Here is a 20,016-nt window from a genome sequence, read left to right as displayed (position 1 = left end):
TACCAATTTCCATACTAATATTACTGAAATTCTTTAATTTGCCTTCCTTTTTTTCTTTAATTATTGTGTTTTGCTTCTGCCCCAGATCCATAAAAGTATTACACAGTGATGCAATTGAAAAGGATTTTCCCCCCAACACATTGATATTCAGGGATGATCTTTCTTCTTTCTTAGATTATTTAAAAGAGTCTCAGTATTTGTTCAAGAATTAAACTGCCCTTCAAATACCCTTTTTCATTTTGAGACATATCCACTGAAAGCATTCCCCACAATAATTATTCTGTGGTCTTTGGAAGAAATTTGTCATTCAATTTGAAGGCAGATTAAAAACAGTCAAATGTTTGTGCATCTAAATATGATGAATGTCCCTATAAATATATATTAGCTTCATTTTTCTTGACAGATTTACATAGCTGCTTGAAATTGTTTTGCCTTTCTTTTCAAAATGTACAAAGTGCCTTTAAGGGAGCTATTTTTAAGGATAACATTTAATGTCAGATACCAAACATCTTTATGTATGTTTGTTGGAGTTGTTTATTGCTTCTTATACATGCAAAATACATTGTACACACATGTATAAGAACATGGCTAGAAGAGAAGGTATGGCTACATTTTAATAAAGAGTGAAGTCAGAAGATGAAAATAATATTGAAGACTATTAAAGAGAAAGTTTAAATTCTTTAAAGTGAACAGAAACTGGTAGAAAAGAATGGTAGAAATAATGTATAAATCTTTAATGCACAAGAAATCTTAAAGTACTAGCTTGGTTGGATATTAGAGACACATGGAAATAGCCAATCACTAGATTAAGATCTTCAACTTGCAAGAGCAATCAGCATTTTAACTCCAGGGATTAAATAATCAATATGTTGGCTATATCCTTGTAGGGAATCAAATGTTCTCTGAGGAATCTTACAAAAGATAAGCAAATACCATAAAATACAAATTTGTCTCTCTCAGGAAATTTTTAGCTCTCATATATGTCTGTTATAATTTTAAATAAGTACTTTTAATAAAAGGAGAAATTAAAATGCTCTAAACAATTTCTCTGTTGTATAAGTAATCACCCACAAGTCTTCAGGAAAAAAAAAATCAGCAAGTCAAATGACCATTAAGAAATAGAGAGCTTAGGAATTAAAATGCCTGAGCGACATGGTTTCATTCACAATACAGTTATGTTTCTGAGACCACAGTATCATCTCAAAAGGCATCGTACTCCCTGGAGTTTCCTGTATCTAGATGAGAGTTGAAAGCACAGATCCTCCATCATAGAGTGGAGTTATGGGTTTGGGGTGGGGGGGGAGTTAAGCTGGCCCTCTCGCCCTGGAATATTGTATCATCATGCAGTTGGTTAAGATCTGGTGGGGGAATCCAAACATTCCTCTGCCAAGTAATTGCTACTTGTATGGTCTTGTTACATTGGCTAGAAGCCTACATTTCTTTCCAGTTGAATGCAGACCTTACTATATTAGAAAGTTGAAAGTTGACTTGAGGAATTAATGAGTAACTCTACATAAAGATCATCCTCTGATCCTTGAAAACCCAAGATCATTCCAAGACCACTGTTATTTTGAGAAATTTATGGCAACAGAAACACAATCTATGTAAAATTTTCAGTCTGCAGAGTTTAAAAAATACATAACTAAACCCAAAGTGCTTCTGAGAAGCACGGCGTTCTCTTTAATTGAGTGCTCTTTCATTTATTTTGCACAGTAGCTAATTTTCCCGAGCCATAATGCCTATTAGACTTTCTATCCTTCTTTGCTCTCAAGTGTGAATTTCTCAGTTCAGAATTACACATCATAAACACAGACACACACAGGATTAGAATGAAGAAATGAAAAGTCACTATAAGGCACAGAATACAGTTTCTTGATTGGGAAAAAAAAAAGGTTGTTTCAAAGGGAAGAAGAAATGGAAAGAAGAGAGGGCATCAATCAGAGGTGTTTCATTAATGCTTCTTCTCCTCAATCATTATTGAGATTGTCTTTGAGCCTCAGGGTATGCCAGGCGGGCATAGAAGCCACAAGAAGAAAAAGATTGCTTGTGAAGCCTGCACTATTCAAGCCTTTTCAAATGCTGAACAAGGGACAGAGTGCCCTGACAAGCATACACTCTTGCCCATCTGGCAGGTATATCTCTGTTATGGACCACCTGAGACTGATGCAGGAAATCTTTCAATCACATCCTTTCTTCTTTCTCTGATTTCTGGAAGCCTGATAAGGGAAATTGCTTTCCCAGGTAATATGACAATAGGGAGAAAATGCATTTGCTCTATGACCGCAGTCAAGTATCATAGGAGGAAGGCTAGGCAGTGATGTTTCACTTTGAAGTCTAATAAATTGTTATTTAGTTTATAGACTCCAATCTTTTTTAAAAAAATATATTTTATTGATTTTTTTTTAACAGAGAGAGGGATAGAGAGTTAGAAACATCAATGAGAGAGAAAAACATCAATCAGCTGCCTCCTGCATACCTCCCACCGGGGATGTGCCCACAATCAAGGTACATGCCCTTGACTGGAATCGAACCTGGGACCTTTCAGTCCGCAGGCCGACGCTCTACCCACCGAGCCAAACTGGTTAGGGCATAGACTCCAATCTTAAAAAACAAAACAAAACACTTTTATTGATTTCAGAGAGGAAGGGAATGGGAGAGAGAGAGAGAAACATTTATGATGAGAGAGAATCAGTGATTGGTTGCCTCCTGCACACCCTACACTGGGGATGGAGCCCACAACCCGGGTATGTGCTTTGACATGGAATTGAATCATGACTGCCTGGTTCATAGATTGATGTTCAACCACTGAGTCATGCTGGTTGGTCTAGATTCCCAGTCTTAATATAGTAACTTGGTGAGCAAGTTTCACCAAATGTTCTAGAAAAATACCTCGTTTTATTGGACTTTGCTTTACTGTACTTCATAGGTGTTGCATTTTTTTGTTGTTTGTTTTTTCCTTTTTTGTATTTTGTAAATAAGTCATTCAGGAAAGATAAATACTGCAGTTTCACTTACCATGAATCTAAAAAAAAATGAAACAAACAAAACAGACTCATAGAAACAGAGAACAAAGGGATGATGGTTGCCAGAGGGAAGGGAGATGGGGATGAGTGAAAAGGTGAAGGGGGATATAGTCTATAATATTGTGATAGGTTTGCACAGTGATGGATGATTACTAGAATTGGTGGAATGATCACATTGTCAGGCATAAAACGACTGAATCACTATATTCAACACCTAAGCCAGTGGGCCACAAGCTCATTAGTCAACAGAGCCAAATATCCACAGTACAACGATTGAAATTTCTTTTGAGAGTCAAATTTTTAAAATTCAAACTTCTTCTAACACCACTTCTTCAAAATAGACTTGCCTGGGTCGTGGTATTTTGTGGAAGAGCCACACTCAAGGGGCCAAAGAGCCACATGTGGCTCTCGGGTTGCAGTTTGCCGACCACTGACCTAAGCTAATATAATGTGTATACCAATTATATGTAAATAATTTTTATATAAAAATTTTAAGTCTATATATGAAAAAAATAGTTGAAAATTAGAACTTTGAACCAATTTTATAAAGAATAAGCATTCTCAACTTGAAAACTTGATACTCTTGTTTACACATCCTGATCATTTGTATAAGGCTAAGACAGGGCAGTTGTTAAAATGTGGGCTCCGTAGCTGGATGACCTGGTTCAAATCCTGGGTCCTCTACCTGCTCCTCCTGCCTCAGTTTCCTCATGTGCAAGATGGAGATAATAATGGTAACTTCTTCCTTCAGTTGTGAGAATTAAATAAAGTATATGCAAATATCCTATAAAATGCCTGGTATTTAATGTCTTATTACTACACAGTACTATTTTGGGGTGATGAACAAATGTGACTTATGAATAGCCTTTCAGGAATTAACCTGTTCATAAGAAGAGCAGAAATCACCACCACTCCCAGCTTCAGTGCATGCTCATGCCAGGGGCAGCATGCTATAATGGAAATGGCCAACACTGCAGTCAACTCCACCCTTCATTAATTGTATAAATAAGCTGTGCACATTTTAAAAATATTCTGATTATTCAGTTTCCCATCTATATAAGGAAATAATAACACCCATTTCAAAGAGCTGGAGAGACAGCTATAGATAACATGCACTTGGCACAAAGCAGGCCATTTCGAATAGAAAATACATCTTAGAAAACAGGCTTGTCATTTATGGAACATAGCTGGAAATAGCTGTTATAATTATCAACTAAATAAAATATCCTTTCAACCAGCATTCATAAGCTCTGGCTAGGAAACACATCACTCTGTAAACACTCAGTTTTGTCTGAATCCTTTAAAAAATATGAAATCCAAACCAACCACAAGATTTCTAGTATGGCTATTCAGTGGGATTAGAATCCCTACCTTTTAGGACAATTGCAGTCAAATATTTTTTTAAAAATCACATTAGACTATGGTAGGGAGTACCAAGCTTAGACCATCAAAGACCTTTGTGTTGTCTCTTTAAAACATGAATGAAAGTGTATTTACATCTTCCCCAAATAGTTAGGTCTAGTAATAATTAATGTCGTTTTCTAATACTTTTTTAAATCGAATTTATTTAAACAATACAACAAAATTTAATCAACAATATAGTTGCCGTTGTTTTCTACTACTTGTGCCCAATGCTCAGGAAGCATTTTAATCCCTCTGTTGTAAAATTCTTGTGATTTTGATGCAAAAAATTCGGTCAATGCATTTTTGAGGCATTCTTCATTATTAAATTTTTTTCCAAGAAGAAAGTTTTGCAAAGAACGAAACAAATGGTAATCGGAAGGGGCAATATCAGGAGAATATGCAGGTTGAGGGAGAACTTCCCATTCCAACTGGCGCAGTTTTTTAGCAGTGATTCTTGCAGTATGCGGTCGTGCGTTATCGTGGTGAAGAATTACGCCCTTCCGATTAATCAGCGCAGGTTCTTTTTTTCTTAAAGCTTGGGCTAACCTTTCCAATTGGGCACTATACACTGCACTTGTAATGGTTTGGTTAGATGGTAAAAGTTCATAATGAAGAATTCCTTTAAAATTCCACCAAACACACATCACTTTTTTCGCATGCAAGTCAGGTTTTGGCGTGGGCTGCGGAGCCTCATTTTTGTCCAACCATTGAGGCCACCTTTTCAAATTAACATACAGCACCCATTCTTCATCTCCGGTAACAATTTGCTCTAAAAACGGCAAACGGTTTTGACGAGAGAGGAGCGAACTGCAAATTGTGACTCTTTGATTACAGTTGTTGTCGGTCAACTCATGAGGAACCCATTTTCCAAACTTTTGGACTTTGCCAAGTGCATGCAATTGATTGGAAATTGTTTTTTTGTGAACAATTTAAAGTTGTCGCAAGCTCTTGTTGGGTAATTTGAGGATTTTGCACCAAAAGAGCTTGAAGAGCTTCTTGATCAAAATTGTTCACACGGCCTCAACCACTCTTGTCATCTAACGAAAAATTTCCCTCGCGAAATTTCTCAAACCAACGCTGGCATTTTCTGGCGCTAACTGCATCTTGACCAAGAGCACTACAGATGTTTTTTGCAGCCTCACTTGCTTTTCTTCCTAATTGGAACTCGTAAAGCATGCAGTGCCGAATATGCTCTTCATCCACCATCTTCTTAGCCCTAGTTTTGCAACAAAAACCAAACCAAACACAAACTTTTTCAAGCAAAACTTGATAATTGCACTTCACACGTTCTGTAGATACCACGTGTTTGAAGGTTATGTCAATACAAGTCAACGCCAAGCAAGATTTTAAACGAATGTTAAAAACGACATTAATTATTACTAGACCCGTATATATTGGAAGCTACATTTATCCTTAATAAACTCCATCATACTATTTTAGTTCAAATAACTATAACCATTGATTCTGTAATCTTATATATTCTTAGGTGTTTTTCCAAGTTGTTGATAAAGATCCAATAGGACAGAGCCGTGGACTGCCTTTGGAATGGACTTTAGGCTAACACCAATCAATGAATCTACACTCTGGGTAGAGTTGCCTGAGCCAATTCAATTTCATCTATGTAGATCACCATCATGCTAATATGTCTACTTCCTCCTTGTCTACAGATAGAGTTCAAGAGAGATGTGGTCAAGCTATCGACTGAATTAAATATATACCTGGTATGACAGTGCTATAGACGCCACCCCCCCCCCCATTTATATGTTGAAATGTAATCCCAAACATAGTGTTTGGAGAAGGGCTTTTAAGAAGTTATTAGGTTATAAATTAGATATTTTATAATGGGACTAGTGCTCTTATAAAAGTAACCCCAGAAAGCTCCCTCATCCCTTCTGTCAGGTGATGTTACAGTGATAACTGGAAGACCTAGGACAGTGGTCAGCAAACTGTGGCTCATGAGCCACATGTGGCTCTTTGGCCCCTTGAGTTTTTAGCAAAGGAGTACCCTAATTAAGTTAATAACAATGTCCCTACCTATACAGTTTAAGTTTTAAAAAAAATTGACTCTCAAAGAAATTTCAATTGTTGTACTGTTGGTATTTGGCTCTGTTGACTAATGAGTTTGTGGACCACTGACCTAGGAAGCAGGATTTAACCAGACACTGAATCTGCTGGAGCCTTGATCTCAGACTTCCCAGCCTCCACAACTGTGAGAAATAAATGTCTGTTGTTTATAAGCCACCCAGTCTATGATCTTCTGTTACAGTAGCCTGAATGGACTGAGACAGCTAATCTACCAATCCAGTAAGCCCCTCAAAAGGAAGTTTAGTTTGGCAGATAAAGACTCCTCCCCAAAAGCAAAACCCTTACTTAGCAGAAGGTGGGAACAGCTTGACCTTCAAAGGAGAGCAAGCTTGGCATGCAGGTGGGCCACCTGCCCCTAAAAGGTAGTACTAGGATCACAGAGGCTCAAGTGAACAGATAAACTTCCTAGGAGAGAAAACACTGCCAGGTGTCACTGCCTTGAAACCCCTGGCCAAACCAAGAGCCCCCTCAAGATAAAACTTTTCACTTTGAAAAATGAGTTGCTGGTTTTTATCTGAAGGAGTAAACATTAAAAGAAGAAAGATTTTTAGAATTATGATTCTTCAACCATGGAAATTCAGGAAGTTAAGAGTCCTCCATAAACTCAACTCAGTGAAGTATAACTCATTGATATGCATGCCCTTCTGATTGTAAGCCTGTTAGTAATATACCTTGCGCTGTTGTGTGAAAACAAGCAACACAAGCATTAGGGTGAGACAAGCAGCAAATCGGGTACAGATCAGATATGGATAATAGCGTGTGAGAAAATCTGATTACTCAGTTAGATGTGTTTTTTACAAACTGAAGTCAAGACCTTCCACCAGCAAGATTGGCTCACTTTACTGTGATACTTGCCTTATTGCAGTGGTCTGGGACTGGACACCCAATATATCTCTGAGGTATAGTTGTATTTAAAGGCCTCTGTATAATGGAGTTTCATCTTCAATGTTGAGGACCATAACATAGAGATGGCTGTGTTTTACTGACATCTTGCTTCATGCCTTCCATTCGCATTTCTGTACACAACACTACATCATTTCTAATTTCTGGACAATCTTTATCCTTGCCTCTTTCTTTAAAAAAATGCTCATTCAATATATGCTTTTATTGAAGAGAGAGAGAGAGAGAGAGAGAGAGAGAGAGAAGCATTGATGTGAGAGGAACATTGTTTGGTTGCCTCCCATAGGCACCTTGACCTGGGATTGAACCTGCAACCTAGGTATGTGCCCTTACTGGGAATCAAATCTGCAACCTTTTGGTGTATGGGTCGATGCTCCAACAAACTTAGCTACCTGGCCAGGTTTTCCTTGTTTTCTGTTGGTGCAATTACAGGAATAGCATGCTTTTTTGCTATCTTTTTAAAAATGTGATATTCTATCTAAAGAAGCTTATTTCTGCCTCAGAGTCTTAGTGTTTATTAGTTTTGTATTAATATTATTTTTATGTACTCACTTTATGCTCCTTCCACTATAATGTAAGTATCCTGGGGGCAGGGGCCATTTGACCACCACTCACTTCTCAAGACCTAGAACATAGCATAGTTTCTATGAATGAATGAATAAATAAATAAATACGGCTCACAGATTTGAGATGGGATTCTATATTACATATTGAAGCAAGTTACTTAAGGAAATAACTCTCTGAACTTGTTTCCCCATCTGTAAAATGGAGATGCTGTCTCCTGCAGAGAGGACCAATGGAGATGATGCACGTGAAAGTGTTTTGTACAAGAGATTCGTCAATAAATAATGATTTTTTTCTACAAAGAAAGCTATTTTAAAGTTAATCTAATTAGTAACTAACATTAGTTTGCATTTTTATGCTGCACAATTTTTTTTTAATTTTTCTCTTTATACTGCACACTTTATTTATTTATTTTTAATTATATATACATATTTTATTGATTATGGTCTCACATAATTGTCCTTATCCCCCCATTCCCATCCCAAACCCCTTCCTAGATATGCCCCCCCGCCCCCCCCCCCGCGTTGTCCATGGCCACTGGCTAGGCCCATATGTATGCAAACAAGTCCTTTGGTTGATCTCTTCCCCTTACCCCAATCCCCCCTTACTTTCCCTCTGAGGTTTGAGAGTCTGATCGCTGGTTCTCTTTCTCTGGGTCTGTTTGAGTTGTTCATTATTTCCTCTAGATGTGTGAGATCATGTGATCCAAGAAATACCCTTGTAAGAACCTAAACTGCAACAAGCCATAATGGTTATGCTGAGAGGTATACTGCACACTTTAAATGTGTGGGCTCTAGTGTCACACATATTGCCTTATAATTCATTTTGATAAAACCAATATTCTCACTTCAATATAAGTAAGCCTAGAACATTGACTTTCTTTTTATCATTGCTTCATTTTAGTATCTCTTCATACTAAGGAAGACACAATAGCACGACTTTCTTTCCTCAAATATTTACTGTAGTAATAAAAATAGCTACAATTTACTAATCTGCTATGTGCTTTGCAGAGTGGTAAGCACATTACATATTATTTTATCTAATTCTATCTGGAAAATTTTATGACATTCATCATATTTAGGTGTATATCATGATTGCCATCGTAGATGATAAAGTTGATATTCAAAGGGACATGCTGATGGTCATACAATTAGTGAGTAGAAGAGAAGAGATTTGAAGCCAACCCTTTGACTCCAGTGTCTTTGTTCTTAACTACTGTACAAATTAGCTTATTTGGAACTTTCTGGGCCTTGGAGGTACAAAGATAAATAACAACAGTCTTTGTACTTGAGGACATGAAACCCACTGTCAGGTACAGAAATGAACATAAGCAATTAACACATATGTGATGAGAATGTGTATACAACTACTCTGGCAGGGGATGAATAATTGCATAGGAAAGTTTTGGCAAAGCTTTAAAGAGTAGTAGAAGCTTCTATATATAAATAGATGAGGGCAAAAGAGATTTCTAAATCACTGGAAGAGTGTATGCAAAGCTTAGAACTTTGGGAGAGCACAGTGTGCTGAGAAAAGAGTGAAGCTGAAACCTAGAGTAAAATTGAGAGGGGTTGGGGAGTGAAATGTGGCAAAATGAGGAGAAAGTGAGATAAAACTGAGGATAAAGTTTTGGCATAGAGAGTTAAGGAGTTTGGACATTAGTTAATTTTACTTTGGAGAGGAACATCATCAGATCTGCTTTCCAGAAGATGATTATAATTCTGACTTCTCTCATACTTATTTGAATGGTAAAAGCACACAACTCTAGTTGTAACATCACCACTAATCAAAATGCAAAACCAGCTACTCTCCAGAAGTGTGTTTCATCATTGTTTGCAGACCCTACTGACCCAAACCAACCCATTTTCATCTTTTTCTTTCTCTGGAATCCCTCAACAATAGATAATTGTTTATTAGGAAAGAGAAAAACAGGTCCCTCATATTAAAAGTTAGGGGTGTTCCTTTGAACAACTTTCATTTAAATATTCAATTACATTTGCAAGTATGTATTTGGGATTTCCCCTGCTTTATCCATATGCCCTCCTATCTTAGTTACTTATAGATAAATGTTGTGTTTTTTTATTTCTTTAAAAACTTCTGAAAAAAGTTGTTTTCATTTATAAAGAACTACCTCTCCTCCACCAACCCAAATTTATCCCAAATAATTACTTGTTAAGTTTTTCTTAACCTGGTATATATAATAGGTTGAAATAATCAGGCCTGAACCCTTCTACTTATCTATATATCTATCTATTTATATACCTAGCAGGCACTCCATGCCCTTGATTAGATGGTCGCTAATCAAGAATGGAGGACATGGCTTAGGTCACAGTGTTTCCCAAACTTTTGACATATGTGTACCCCTTCTATAATTTTCGTAACACTGAGTACCCCTCGTACTCATGAGAATGTAGAATTAGGTCCAGCTAAGCACAGTGCAGTGCATATCCCCACCAAACTCTGGTGCAACGTGTACCCCCACTAAACTCTTCCCATACCCCTGGGGGTACACGTACCACACTTTGGGAAACACTGGCTTAGCAGAACCAAGATGGTGGCATAGGTTAACGCCTGTACTCACTGCCTCCCACAACCACATCAAAATCATAACTAAAATACAGAACAACTACCATTCATGACTGCCTGAAAACTGGCTGAATGGAAGTTCTACAACTAGAAAAGTAAAGAAGAAAGCACATTGAGACTGGTTGGAGGGACAAAGGCATGGAACAGGCTGGTCCAATAACCACATATGGTATTTTATTTAATGGAGAGGGATATCTCTGCTGCAGAGCCCTCCCAGAGCACCCATATGAATGCCAACTTATTTCTCAACAGAAACTTTGCAGGCCAGAAGAGAATGGCAAGATATATTTGAAGTGAATAGCAAGGACCTACAACCAAGATTATTCTACCCAGCAAAGTTATCATTTAGAATTGAAGGTCAGATAAAGAGCTTCACAGACAAGAAAAAACTAAAGGAGTCCATCACCACCAAACCAGTATTACATGAAATGTTGAAGAGTTTTCTTAAAAAAGAAGGAGAAGAAGAAGAAGAAGAAGAAGAAGAAGAAGAAGAAGAAGAAGGAGGAGGAGGAGGAGGAGGAGGAGGAGGAGGAGGAGGAGGAGGAGGAGGAGGAGGAAGAGAAGAGGAGGAAAATATGAATAATGAAATGGCAATAAATACATATTTATTAACAATTGAATCTAGAAATCAAAATAAATGAACAATTAATCTAACAAAATAAATTGATGAATAAAATAGAATCAGAGGCATGGAAACATGGACTAGACTGAGGAATCTCATAGGGAAGAGGTGGGGGCAGGAAGAGATTAACCAAATAACTTGTATTCATATATGCATTACCTATGGACACAGACAATAGGGAGGTGAAGGCCTGGGGGGTGGGGCAGGAACTGGTGGAGTGGGGAAATGGGGGTGGAGGGAGCATCTGTACTACTCTCAACAATAACGATATTTAAAAGAAAAGAAAGGACATTACAACTGTGCTCGTGGTTGACACAGATTTGTGCTCAGGAAGCTTATGATTTTTGCCTCCCTCTGTGCCTTCAGTTATCACATCTAAGTTATTTTCCAGTTCTTGTTACTGTCTGCTACCTATACTAAATGAATATTAATAGTGTTTACAAAAACATTCATACCCATCTAAGCTTTCAGCGTAGTAAGATAATTTTCTTTGGAAACATTTTTCTCTTTCAGACTTGTTTTCCCCTGTCATCGTTCTGCCCTGTCTCTAAAAATGTAGCATTTTTTTTTTTGAGCATGTTCAAAGTCAGTGAAGTCTTTTTATTGGTTAGATGTGGTCACAACAGGCATAGATGGATCTCTTGGCATCAAAGTCTTCAACAAGGATCCCTGAATAGTTTCTTTGCTGAGAAATTAAAGCAAAGCAACACAAAAACTACCAGCTAAACTGCTTTGAGAAAAGTTAGCCATGTTTCCCCTTGAGAAAACTCTTGATCATTATCCTAGGTGTCCCAGACGATTAAGTGATTTTCTAGGTACACTTTTATATTACAAATCACTCCATGACCTGAAATCAACCACCCAGTACCTCTCACAAACTTGAACTAACAATTCTTTTTTATATACACACACCTGCAAAAGTTTACTTCATACTGAAGGATGCATCCATGGGAATTATTGTTTCTGATGTGAGAGGGAAACTTATAGCTGTGTACAATGTCGTCATTGGGACTGAAGCCAAGTACATGCTAGAAAGCCTCAACTGTTGATTGATAGCAAGTGCATCGGCTTCTTTAAAATACCATGGGGTTCTCCAGTCATTTCATTTCCTAATTGTGAACAATTATTTGCATTTAATTTAGATCTCATCTTGCTGCCTGGAAGTCAGATGGCTACACCACCAGAGCCAGAGGAAGTAATTATATAATCTCCAATATCTTTCCATCAATTAATTTATTTGGATGAGTTTAAATGGTAACATAAGGAAGTACTTGATAGTGTTAGCTACAGGCAGGCAAAGGGAGGTGATTGTAAAATGAGTCATCTACATTCTTGAGCTCAGCCTTCTGATTAGCTCATGCTTATTAAAGCAACACTGTGATCTTGAACATGTTTTTCAGTAAAGATTAATGGAACTTCTAGTAAAGGTTGGGAATATATTAAACATTTTTTTCCTGATAATTCACCAATGTTCTTATTTAGTTTATTTAATTATAACCTGACAGTCACAAGTTAGAGATAATAATAATAACTCCTTTGAAAGTTTTACACATAAAATGAGATTATGTATGAAAAATCATTTCAGTTACTGGCCAATGATTATAATTGCTCAGTGCTTGAAAGTCATTGTTTTTGTTATAATCAATGTCAACTTATTTCTAGAAAAATACAAAGCAACAACTTTATGAGACAAAATGAGTTAGGAAAAGGAAAAGAGCTATGCTCTCTCATTCTTTTAAAAGGTAAGAGGAAGAACAGAGGCCCAAATGACTAATATTGGTTTTAATGTTATTGTGCATTTCATGGAATTGTGGTTCTCAGACTTTTGATGCCTGTAGCCTGCTTTGTTGAAAGAGAAAAACATACAGCCTGACTGACGTGGCTCAGTGGTTGAGCATCGACCTGTGAACCTGGAGGACCTGATTCGATTCCCAGTCGGGGCACATGTCTGGGTTGTGGGCTCAATCCCCAGTGTGGGATGAGAAAGAGGCAACTGATCGATGGTTCTCTCTCATCATTGATGTTTCTATCTTTTTCTCCCTCTCCCTGTCCCTTCTGCTTTAAAACAAATGAAAAAATATTTTTTTAAAAAGAACATACAGACATCTGGTTAACCTATTTTCAAATGCCAACACCAAATAAACCAACTGGGAAACTGGAGATTTGAGCAGGGCTGATAAGAGAGGGAGAACCTAACTGGTTTGGCTGAGTGGATAGAGCGTCGGCCTGCAGACTGAAGGGTCCCAGGCTCGATTCTGGTCAAGGGCATGTACCTTGGTTGTGGGCACATCCCCAGTAGGAGGTGTGCAGGAGGCAGCTGATCAGTGTTTCTCTCTCATCAATGTTTCTAACTCTATATCCCTCTCCCTTCCTCTCTATTAAAAAAATCAATAAAAATATTTTTTTTAAAAAAGAGAGGAAGAAAACTAATATCTTGTGTGCCAATTTTGCTTGAACCTGAGACAGATATTTGACATAAATCCACAGGCAGGTTTTGCAATTCATCTCAATTGCTGCAATTAAGTGCAGCATCCATATTTTTTTTTTTTTTTTTTTTTTTTTTTTTTTTTTTTTTTTTTTTTTTTTAGTCAGCTACATTAGCAACTCTTACCCATGTGTACTAAGGTGGGTAAGAAGGATGGGAGCAGGGTTGGGAATAGGATGAAGATAATAATTGACAGTAAAGCCAGACTATCATAGGAGATCTTTTCTGAGGTTTCCCGCCCTCTTTTCTCCCTTCACTCATGTCTGCAGGTGGCCTTCCTGCAGTTACCCTGAGGTGACAGAAATAAACCTCATTGCTTATCAGTGCTGTGTGAGCAGCAGTGCAGTAGCTGTCCAGAACTTCCAGGCTGTACTTGTGAGTTTCTAGTCACAAAGTGATTCAGATGAAAGGGACTTCCTCTTTTATCTCTTCTCTCCATTCTCCCTCTGCTGACAGGAAACTTCCACCTGATACCAGCGACATATGACCTCATTTGCTTTTCAAAAAGAAAATCTTTAAAGCTTACTAAGGATAATGAGGCAACCATATTAATTCCGTCCTTCTTAAGTGGTTTATCTGTCTTGACATAGGATGTGAGTGGGGGTAGATTCCTCCATGTACACCCACCCATTCATTTACAGTGGCTGAGAACTGAGAGGTAAGACAAAATATATGTGTTTGTGTGGGTATGCATAAGAGGCAGTGCCTCTAAATGCATCCCAAGGATAAGTACAAAATGAATGTTTTAGGATCATCTATTGTTTTGAGTTATCAATCATTCTCTTTCCCTCTAGTAAGAAAAATATTACAGATTGGCTAGCTTTCTTTAAGCCCATTTTAATGTAGAATGTTCTTAATCCATTACCCACAGCACTTCTTCATGGCAATTATAAATAGTTGAGCATGCCCCTTTTTAAAAAATATTCTTCCTATGTGTGTTCCTCTCATTCTAGATGTAACTTGTCCCTCTGCCTTTATTTCTGCTTTTTTCTTGCCCCCTTTCCATTCCATTTTACCTCTCTTATTTTATGTTGCTTCTTTTCACTGTATTATCTGAAAAGGCTCCCCCCCCAATGAACTATATAGTCCTGTCTTTTATTAATTCATAGAAAGTAATATTTTCTAAACAAAAATTTTCACACTCAGAAAGCGTCATGAAAGTAGTTTGCTTCTAAACTAAAGAAGGGAAGCCCTTAACATGTTTGGAAGTGCAAATGATGAGTTTCAGAATCTGAGGATGCTTATCTGGACTGGTTCATCTTTTGAAATTCATCAATGTCTAACAAATATGCCAATTGCAAATTCTATTAAGTGACAATCACATATAAAGCTTTACATGGAACTTGAAATAACTAAATAGACACAATACTTCAACACTCATTTTCAGGCATTTCAAATTCTCACCTGTAAAGTGGCACAGGCTTTCAAATTCAACACAGACACAGCAACTCCGTGTATCTTTGGGTTGCCAGGAGCTCTGAATGATTCCAAGAGCTGTTTAATGTACATCACAAAGCCTTTTTTCCGACTATTCTCCCTCTTCTCTATTTAGAGTTTGCTTTCCTGGCAGGGACAAAAATGAGGCATCCATAGTCAAGTAGCCACAGTGAGAGTACTTCCTGTCTTGTACTGCTTCAGTAAGCCCATTCTCTGGCAGAATAAGAGTAATGAAAATGTGGTAGGGAAAGCACACAAATCTTTTCAACCATTGCCTCCAGTTACAATTACTTTCTATTAAACAGACTTGTTGAGTTAATCACAATTGTCGGTAGCATAGCATTTGGAGAAATAAGGAACTGAGTTCAAGTCATGATGCTGGAACTCACTCTAAAAACTTTAGTTTTTATATCTTGAGTTCCTCATTGGTAAATAGTGATGATTAATATTACCTTTTCCATAGGTTTGTTATGAGAAAACCAGTGAATATTGCTTATAAGTTATTTGGAACATTGCCAGGCAAACAGTAAGGACCTGATCAATGATATTTGTGATTCTTTTATACAGTTTTATTTCATACTCTCTTTTTTTATTTACCATTTTTGGATGTTTTATTGAGATATACCGTAGTATACAATTTAATATATTCACAGGATTGTGCAACTATCATCATAAAACATTTTTAGAACGTTTCCCACCCAAATCCTGTGCCTTTTAGCAGTTATACTCCCATCCCCCCTAAATCTCCTAGCCCTAGGCATCTATAAGTCTACTTTCTGTGTCTAAAGATTTTTTATTGTGAACATTTGATAAAAATGGAACACAACATGTGGCTAGATTCTTTCACTTAGCATAATCTAGTCACTTTGTGACTAGATTCTTTCACTTAGCATAATTTTAAAGACTATCTTTATTCTTGAAGGTATTACAGTTATCCCTCCTTTCCCCCTTGATCCCTTCTATTTTCTTCTAACCTCACAAAAACTGCTCGTCTTCTGTGAAAAAACAATTAAACAGAAAAAAAAGCTTCAAATAATGTCCTGCAGTTCCTGGTATTGCACTCTATAACATTTATTGCTAATGGTAATGATCAGAATAGGTAAGGTTATGCTGCTATAACAACTCTAAAACTGAAGTGTCTTGCTAGGAAATGGCTTATTTCTCAGTTATTTCATAGCCCCATATCAGCTGGACAATTGACTCTCCTCAAGAAGATCTCTTCTTAAGGTAACTCTGGGATCTAGATTCCTTTCATGTTATAATAGAGCCATCTGGAGGATATCCATTAAAGGTATGTATGGTAAGGCCTTGGAAAGGGGTATATCATATCTACCCTCTTTCTACTTGCCAGAATCAGTCACATGGCACCCAAATAACATTGAACCAGAGAAAGAAGCAGAATGTATGGCTTGTAGGCAGCCTATGAAACTATATAATGAGGAAACAATGACAATATGTTCAGGAATTTTTGTTATTGCTAGATTAAAATGATGCAAATATTAGGCTGTTTTCTCATCTGGACACAATATGAAGTTGTCATACAGAACAAAGTATTTTGTCTTGAATTGATATATGAACACATTTGTGAACTTTTATTTACCTATCAATTGTGCATGCTTTTAAATCAGTTTTAGTTTTGTTTGTTTTTTTTTTTTTTTTTGCTTTTCCCCCTTTTTCATTCATGTTAGTCTGTGAAAACTTCTCAGGTAAGTGAGCATTTGGCATTTGTTTCCCATCGACTTAATTAATTAGAATAAGAGATGTGTAAGAGAAGAAGCAGGTAACTGTATCTACACACATTAACATGGATACATCTTAAATATATACATCTGAGCAGAAGAACCAAAGTGGCAAAACAAAAAACAAACAAAATCAAAAGCATAATGTATTTTTTCATGTGAAAACCTGGGAAAATAAATATATTGCTTCAGTAAAATTTTGTGATTTCTAAAACTACACAAAGAAATAAAGGAATGAAAAATTCAAATTTTGGTATAGTGGATACCTTTGGGAAGTAGTTAAAATAGGCAATTCAGGGAAAGAAACTTGGATTCTAGCTATGTTTAATTTTTATAGTTGGGTGGCAAATGAGTACACAGATATTCATTTTATTATAACTCTTTAAGACAGACAGATATGTTTTATATACTACTTTCTCTTATTTAACAAAACAATTAAAAGGGAAAATTAGAGATAAAAGAAAGGTAATAAATTTGTACATTGGTACTTTGATTTTTTACCAAATTATATAATTTTTCAAGTTTCTATGTGGATAGGAAGTACTAGATATACCAGTTATATGTAGTTCAAGAGTATACTTATATATAAATGCTCATTTATTCAATATCTGATGCCTAACTTCAAATTCAGAACAAGATAGTGAATCCCTAACACCTCAAGTTTATTAAGTCTGATTTAAATTCCACAATGCTCCACTTATCTTTTGCTGTATAACAAATAACCCCCAAAACTTAGTGGTTTCAAAAAGCAACATGTGTTATCTCTCATGGTTTCTGTGGATTGAGAGTCCAGGAAGCAAGCACCTGGTACATCTGGATCAGTATCTCTCATTTAGTTGCACTCCAATGACGACTAGAGCTAAAACATCTAGGGGCTGGCTGGCTGGGTATCTCTCCCTCCATGTAGTATCAGAATTTCCTCATAGATCTCCCCATTGTGCTAGTTTGGGCTTCCTAACGGAATGATGGGTTTAGGGCAGTCGGACTGCTTACACAGTAACTAGGCTCCCGTGTGGATTTTCTACTGAATAATGCTAGAGCAAATTGTTTTTTATGTCATCATCTGGGAAGTCAGGCAGTGTCACTGATGTTGTATTCTATTGACTACAGGTGTTACGCAGGCTCTCTCAGAGTCCAAGGGACAGGACAAAAATTAGACCTCATCTTTTGATGAGATAGTGGCATGTGGACAGGAAATATTGCTGCAACTCTTTTGAAAAATATAATATGCAACACATGAGTAATTGAAGTGGTGACTATAACTTATTCAATACTAGAGGCCCACTGCACGAAGATTTGTGCAATAGTCCTTCCTTCACCTGGCTGCCAGCACTGGTTTTCCCCCAGCACCTGGGACCCAGGCCTTTGCTCTGGCCACTGCCTTCCTTCTTTGCTCCGGCCAGAGTCTTTGCTGACTCTGGCCAGAGTCTGAAGCCTTCTTGCTGACTCTGGCCCGAGGGCCACTCCTGTAGCTCCCTCAGCCCCTGCCCTCCCCTTCATAGCAGGCATACTGCCACACCAGGCCACTCCATGCCTGGAGCAGCTTGGGTTGGTGGTGGGGGGCGGGGGGGGGGGGGCTCCAAGGCCACCATCATCTTTGTTCTGCTAATTTGCATATCCCCTCCTGATTGGCTGGTGGCGTCACGGAGGTATGGTCAATTTAGATATTTCTCTTTTATTAGTGTAGATGGTATTATATTTCAGACTAAAAGGGGGATATAATTAACAACTTCACAGAAATAACAAGTACAAATCTGGATTGTACTGGGCATACCAAGACATACGGTAACTAAGCTGAAGAATTGGATTGGGCATTCCTACCGGAAGGTATTATTGAAAATACATCACCTTCAGGATGTGCCTCATCAGAACGCATGGTCTTTATCTCACAGAGACAAAATGCAGACATCAGAAGATTTAAAAAAAAAAAAAAAGAAGAAGAAGAAGAAGAAGAATCAGAATGCAAAAATGCTTTGCAATTGCTCTGTGTTCTCTCTCTCATTTTATCATGGCTAGGTCACCCTTCCCTCCCACAGAGAGGCAGATATTTAAAATTGCAAGTTGAGAATATTATCAGTGACACACACAACAGAAATTTCCATGTTTTTGAAAAATAGGCGTTTTAAGCACTGTGCAGATATTCTTTTTTGTTATTAATAATCCTACTCTTACTGGAGCTTTAACCCAGTGTTTCCCTTATTGTGTTTCATGGAGCACTACTAAAACTAGGCAGCTGACAGAAAATATTTCCCATGGTGGGAAAGCAGTTTGAAATTTCTAAAATTATATCTTCCTCTTATTATTCAAAATTCATAGTAATAAAAAGGGGGAATCTGTAATACTTTGAACAACATATATATTTTATATATATATTTATATATAATTTTATTGATTTTTTTACAGAGAGGAATAGAGAGTTAGAAACATCGATCAGCTGCCTCTTGCACATCCCCCACTGGGGATGTGCCCGCAACCAAGGTACATGCCCTTGACCAGAATCGAACCCAGGACCTTTCAGTTCTTAGGCCGATGCTCTATCCACTGAGCCAAACCGGTTTCGGCATTGAACAATATTTTTTTAAAAAAAAAAAAATTTAAAAACCCAGCTTGACCAAGGGTTTCCCAACAATTTTAACATCAAAGAGCTTCATACATCCCCACATGAAAACAGTTGTAGCTTTAGCATTCACTAACTAACAAAGCACAACACAGCAATACGTACTATGTATGTATGTATGTATTTACTTATGTTAAATCTCTCCTGAGAATATTTTTCCATTGATTTTTAGGAAACGTGGAAGAGAGAGGGAAAGACAGAGATAAACACATCATTGGTTGCCTCCTGCATAAGCCCCAACTAGGACCCGGGCTGAGGAGGAGCCTGCAACCAAGGTATGTGCCATTGACTGGAATTTAACCTGGGACCCTTTGTTCCACAGACCAACACTCTATCCATTGAGCCAAACTGGCTAGGGCTCTACTATGTATTTAATAAAGCTCTTGAACAAAAACAAAAATCCTAAGTAGTCCCACAATAAACTTTGTCCTTGGTCTAATTTAGTATTTCCAGAATTCATTCGACCACAGAAAGGGTTTTTCTTCGCTTGAATATCAACAATTAACAATTGTAGGATTAGTATTCTGTGAAACATACTTTAGGGAAACATCGTTTTA

Source organism: Pipistrellus hanaki (genome assembly GCF_964339955.1).
Source record: "Pipistrellus hanaki genome assembly, chromosome: X".
Classification (NCBI taxonomy): domain Eukaryota; kingdom Metazoa; phylum Chordata; class Mammalia; order Chiroptera; family Vespertilionidae; genus Pipistrellus; species Pipistrellus hanaki.
Note: the sequence above shows the minus strand (reverse complement) of the source record.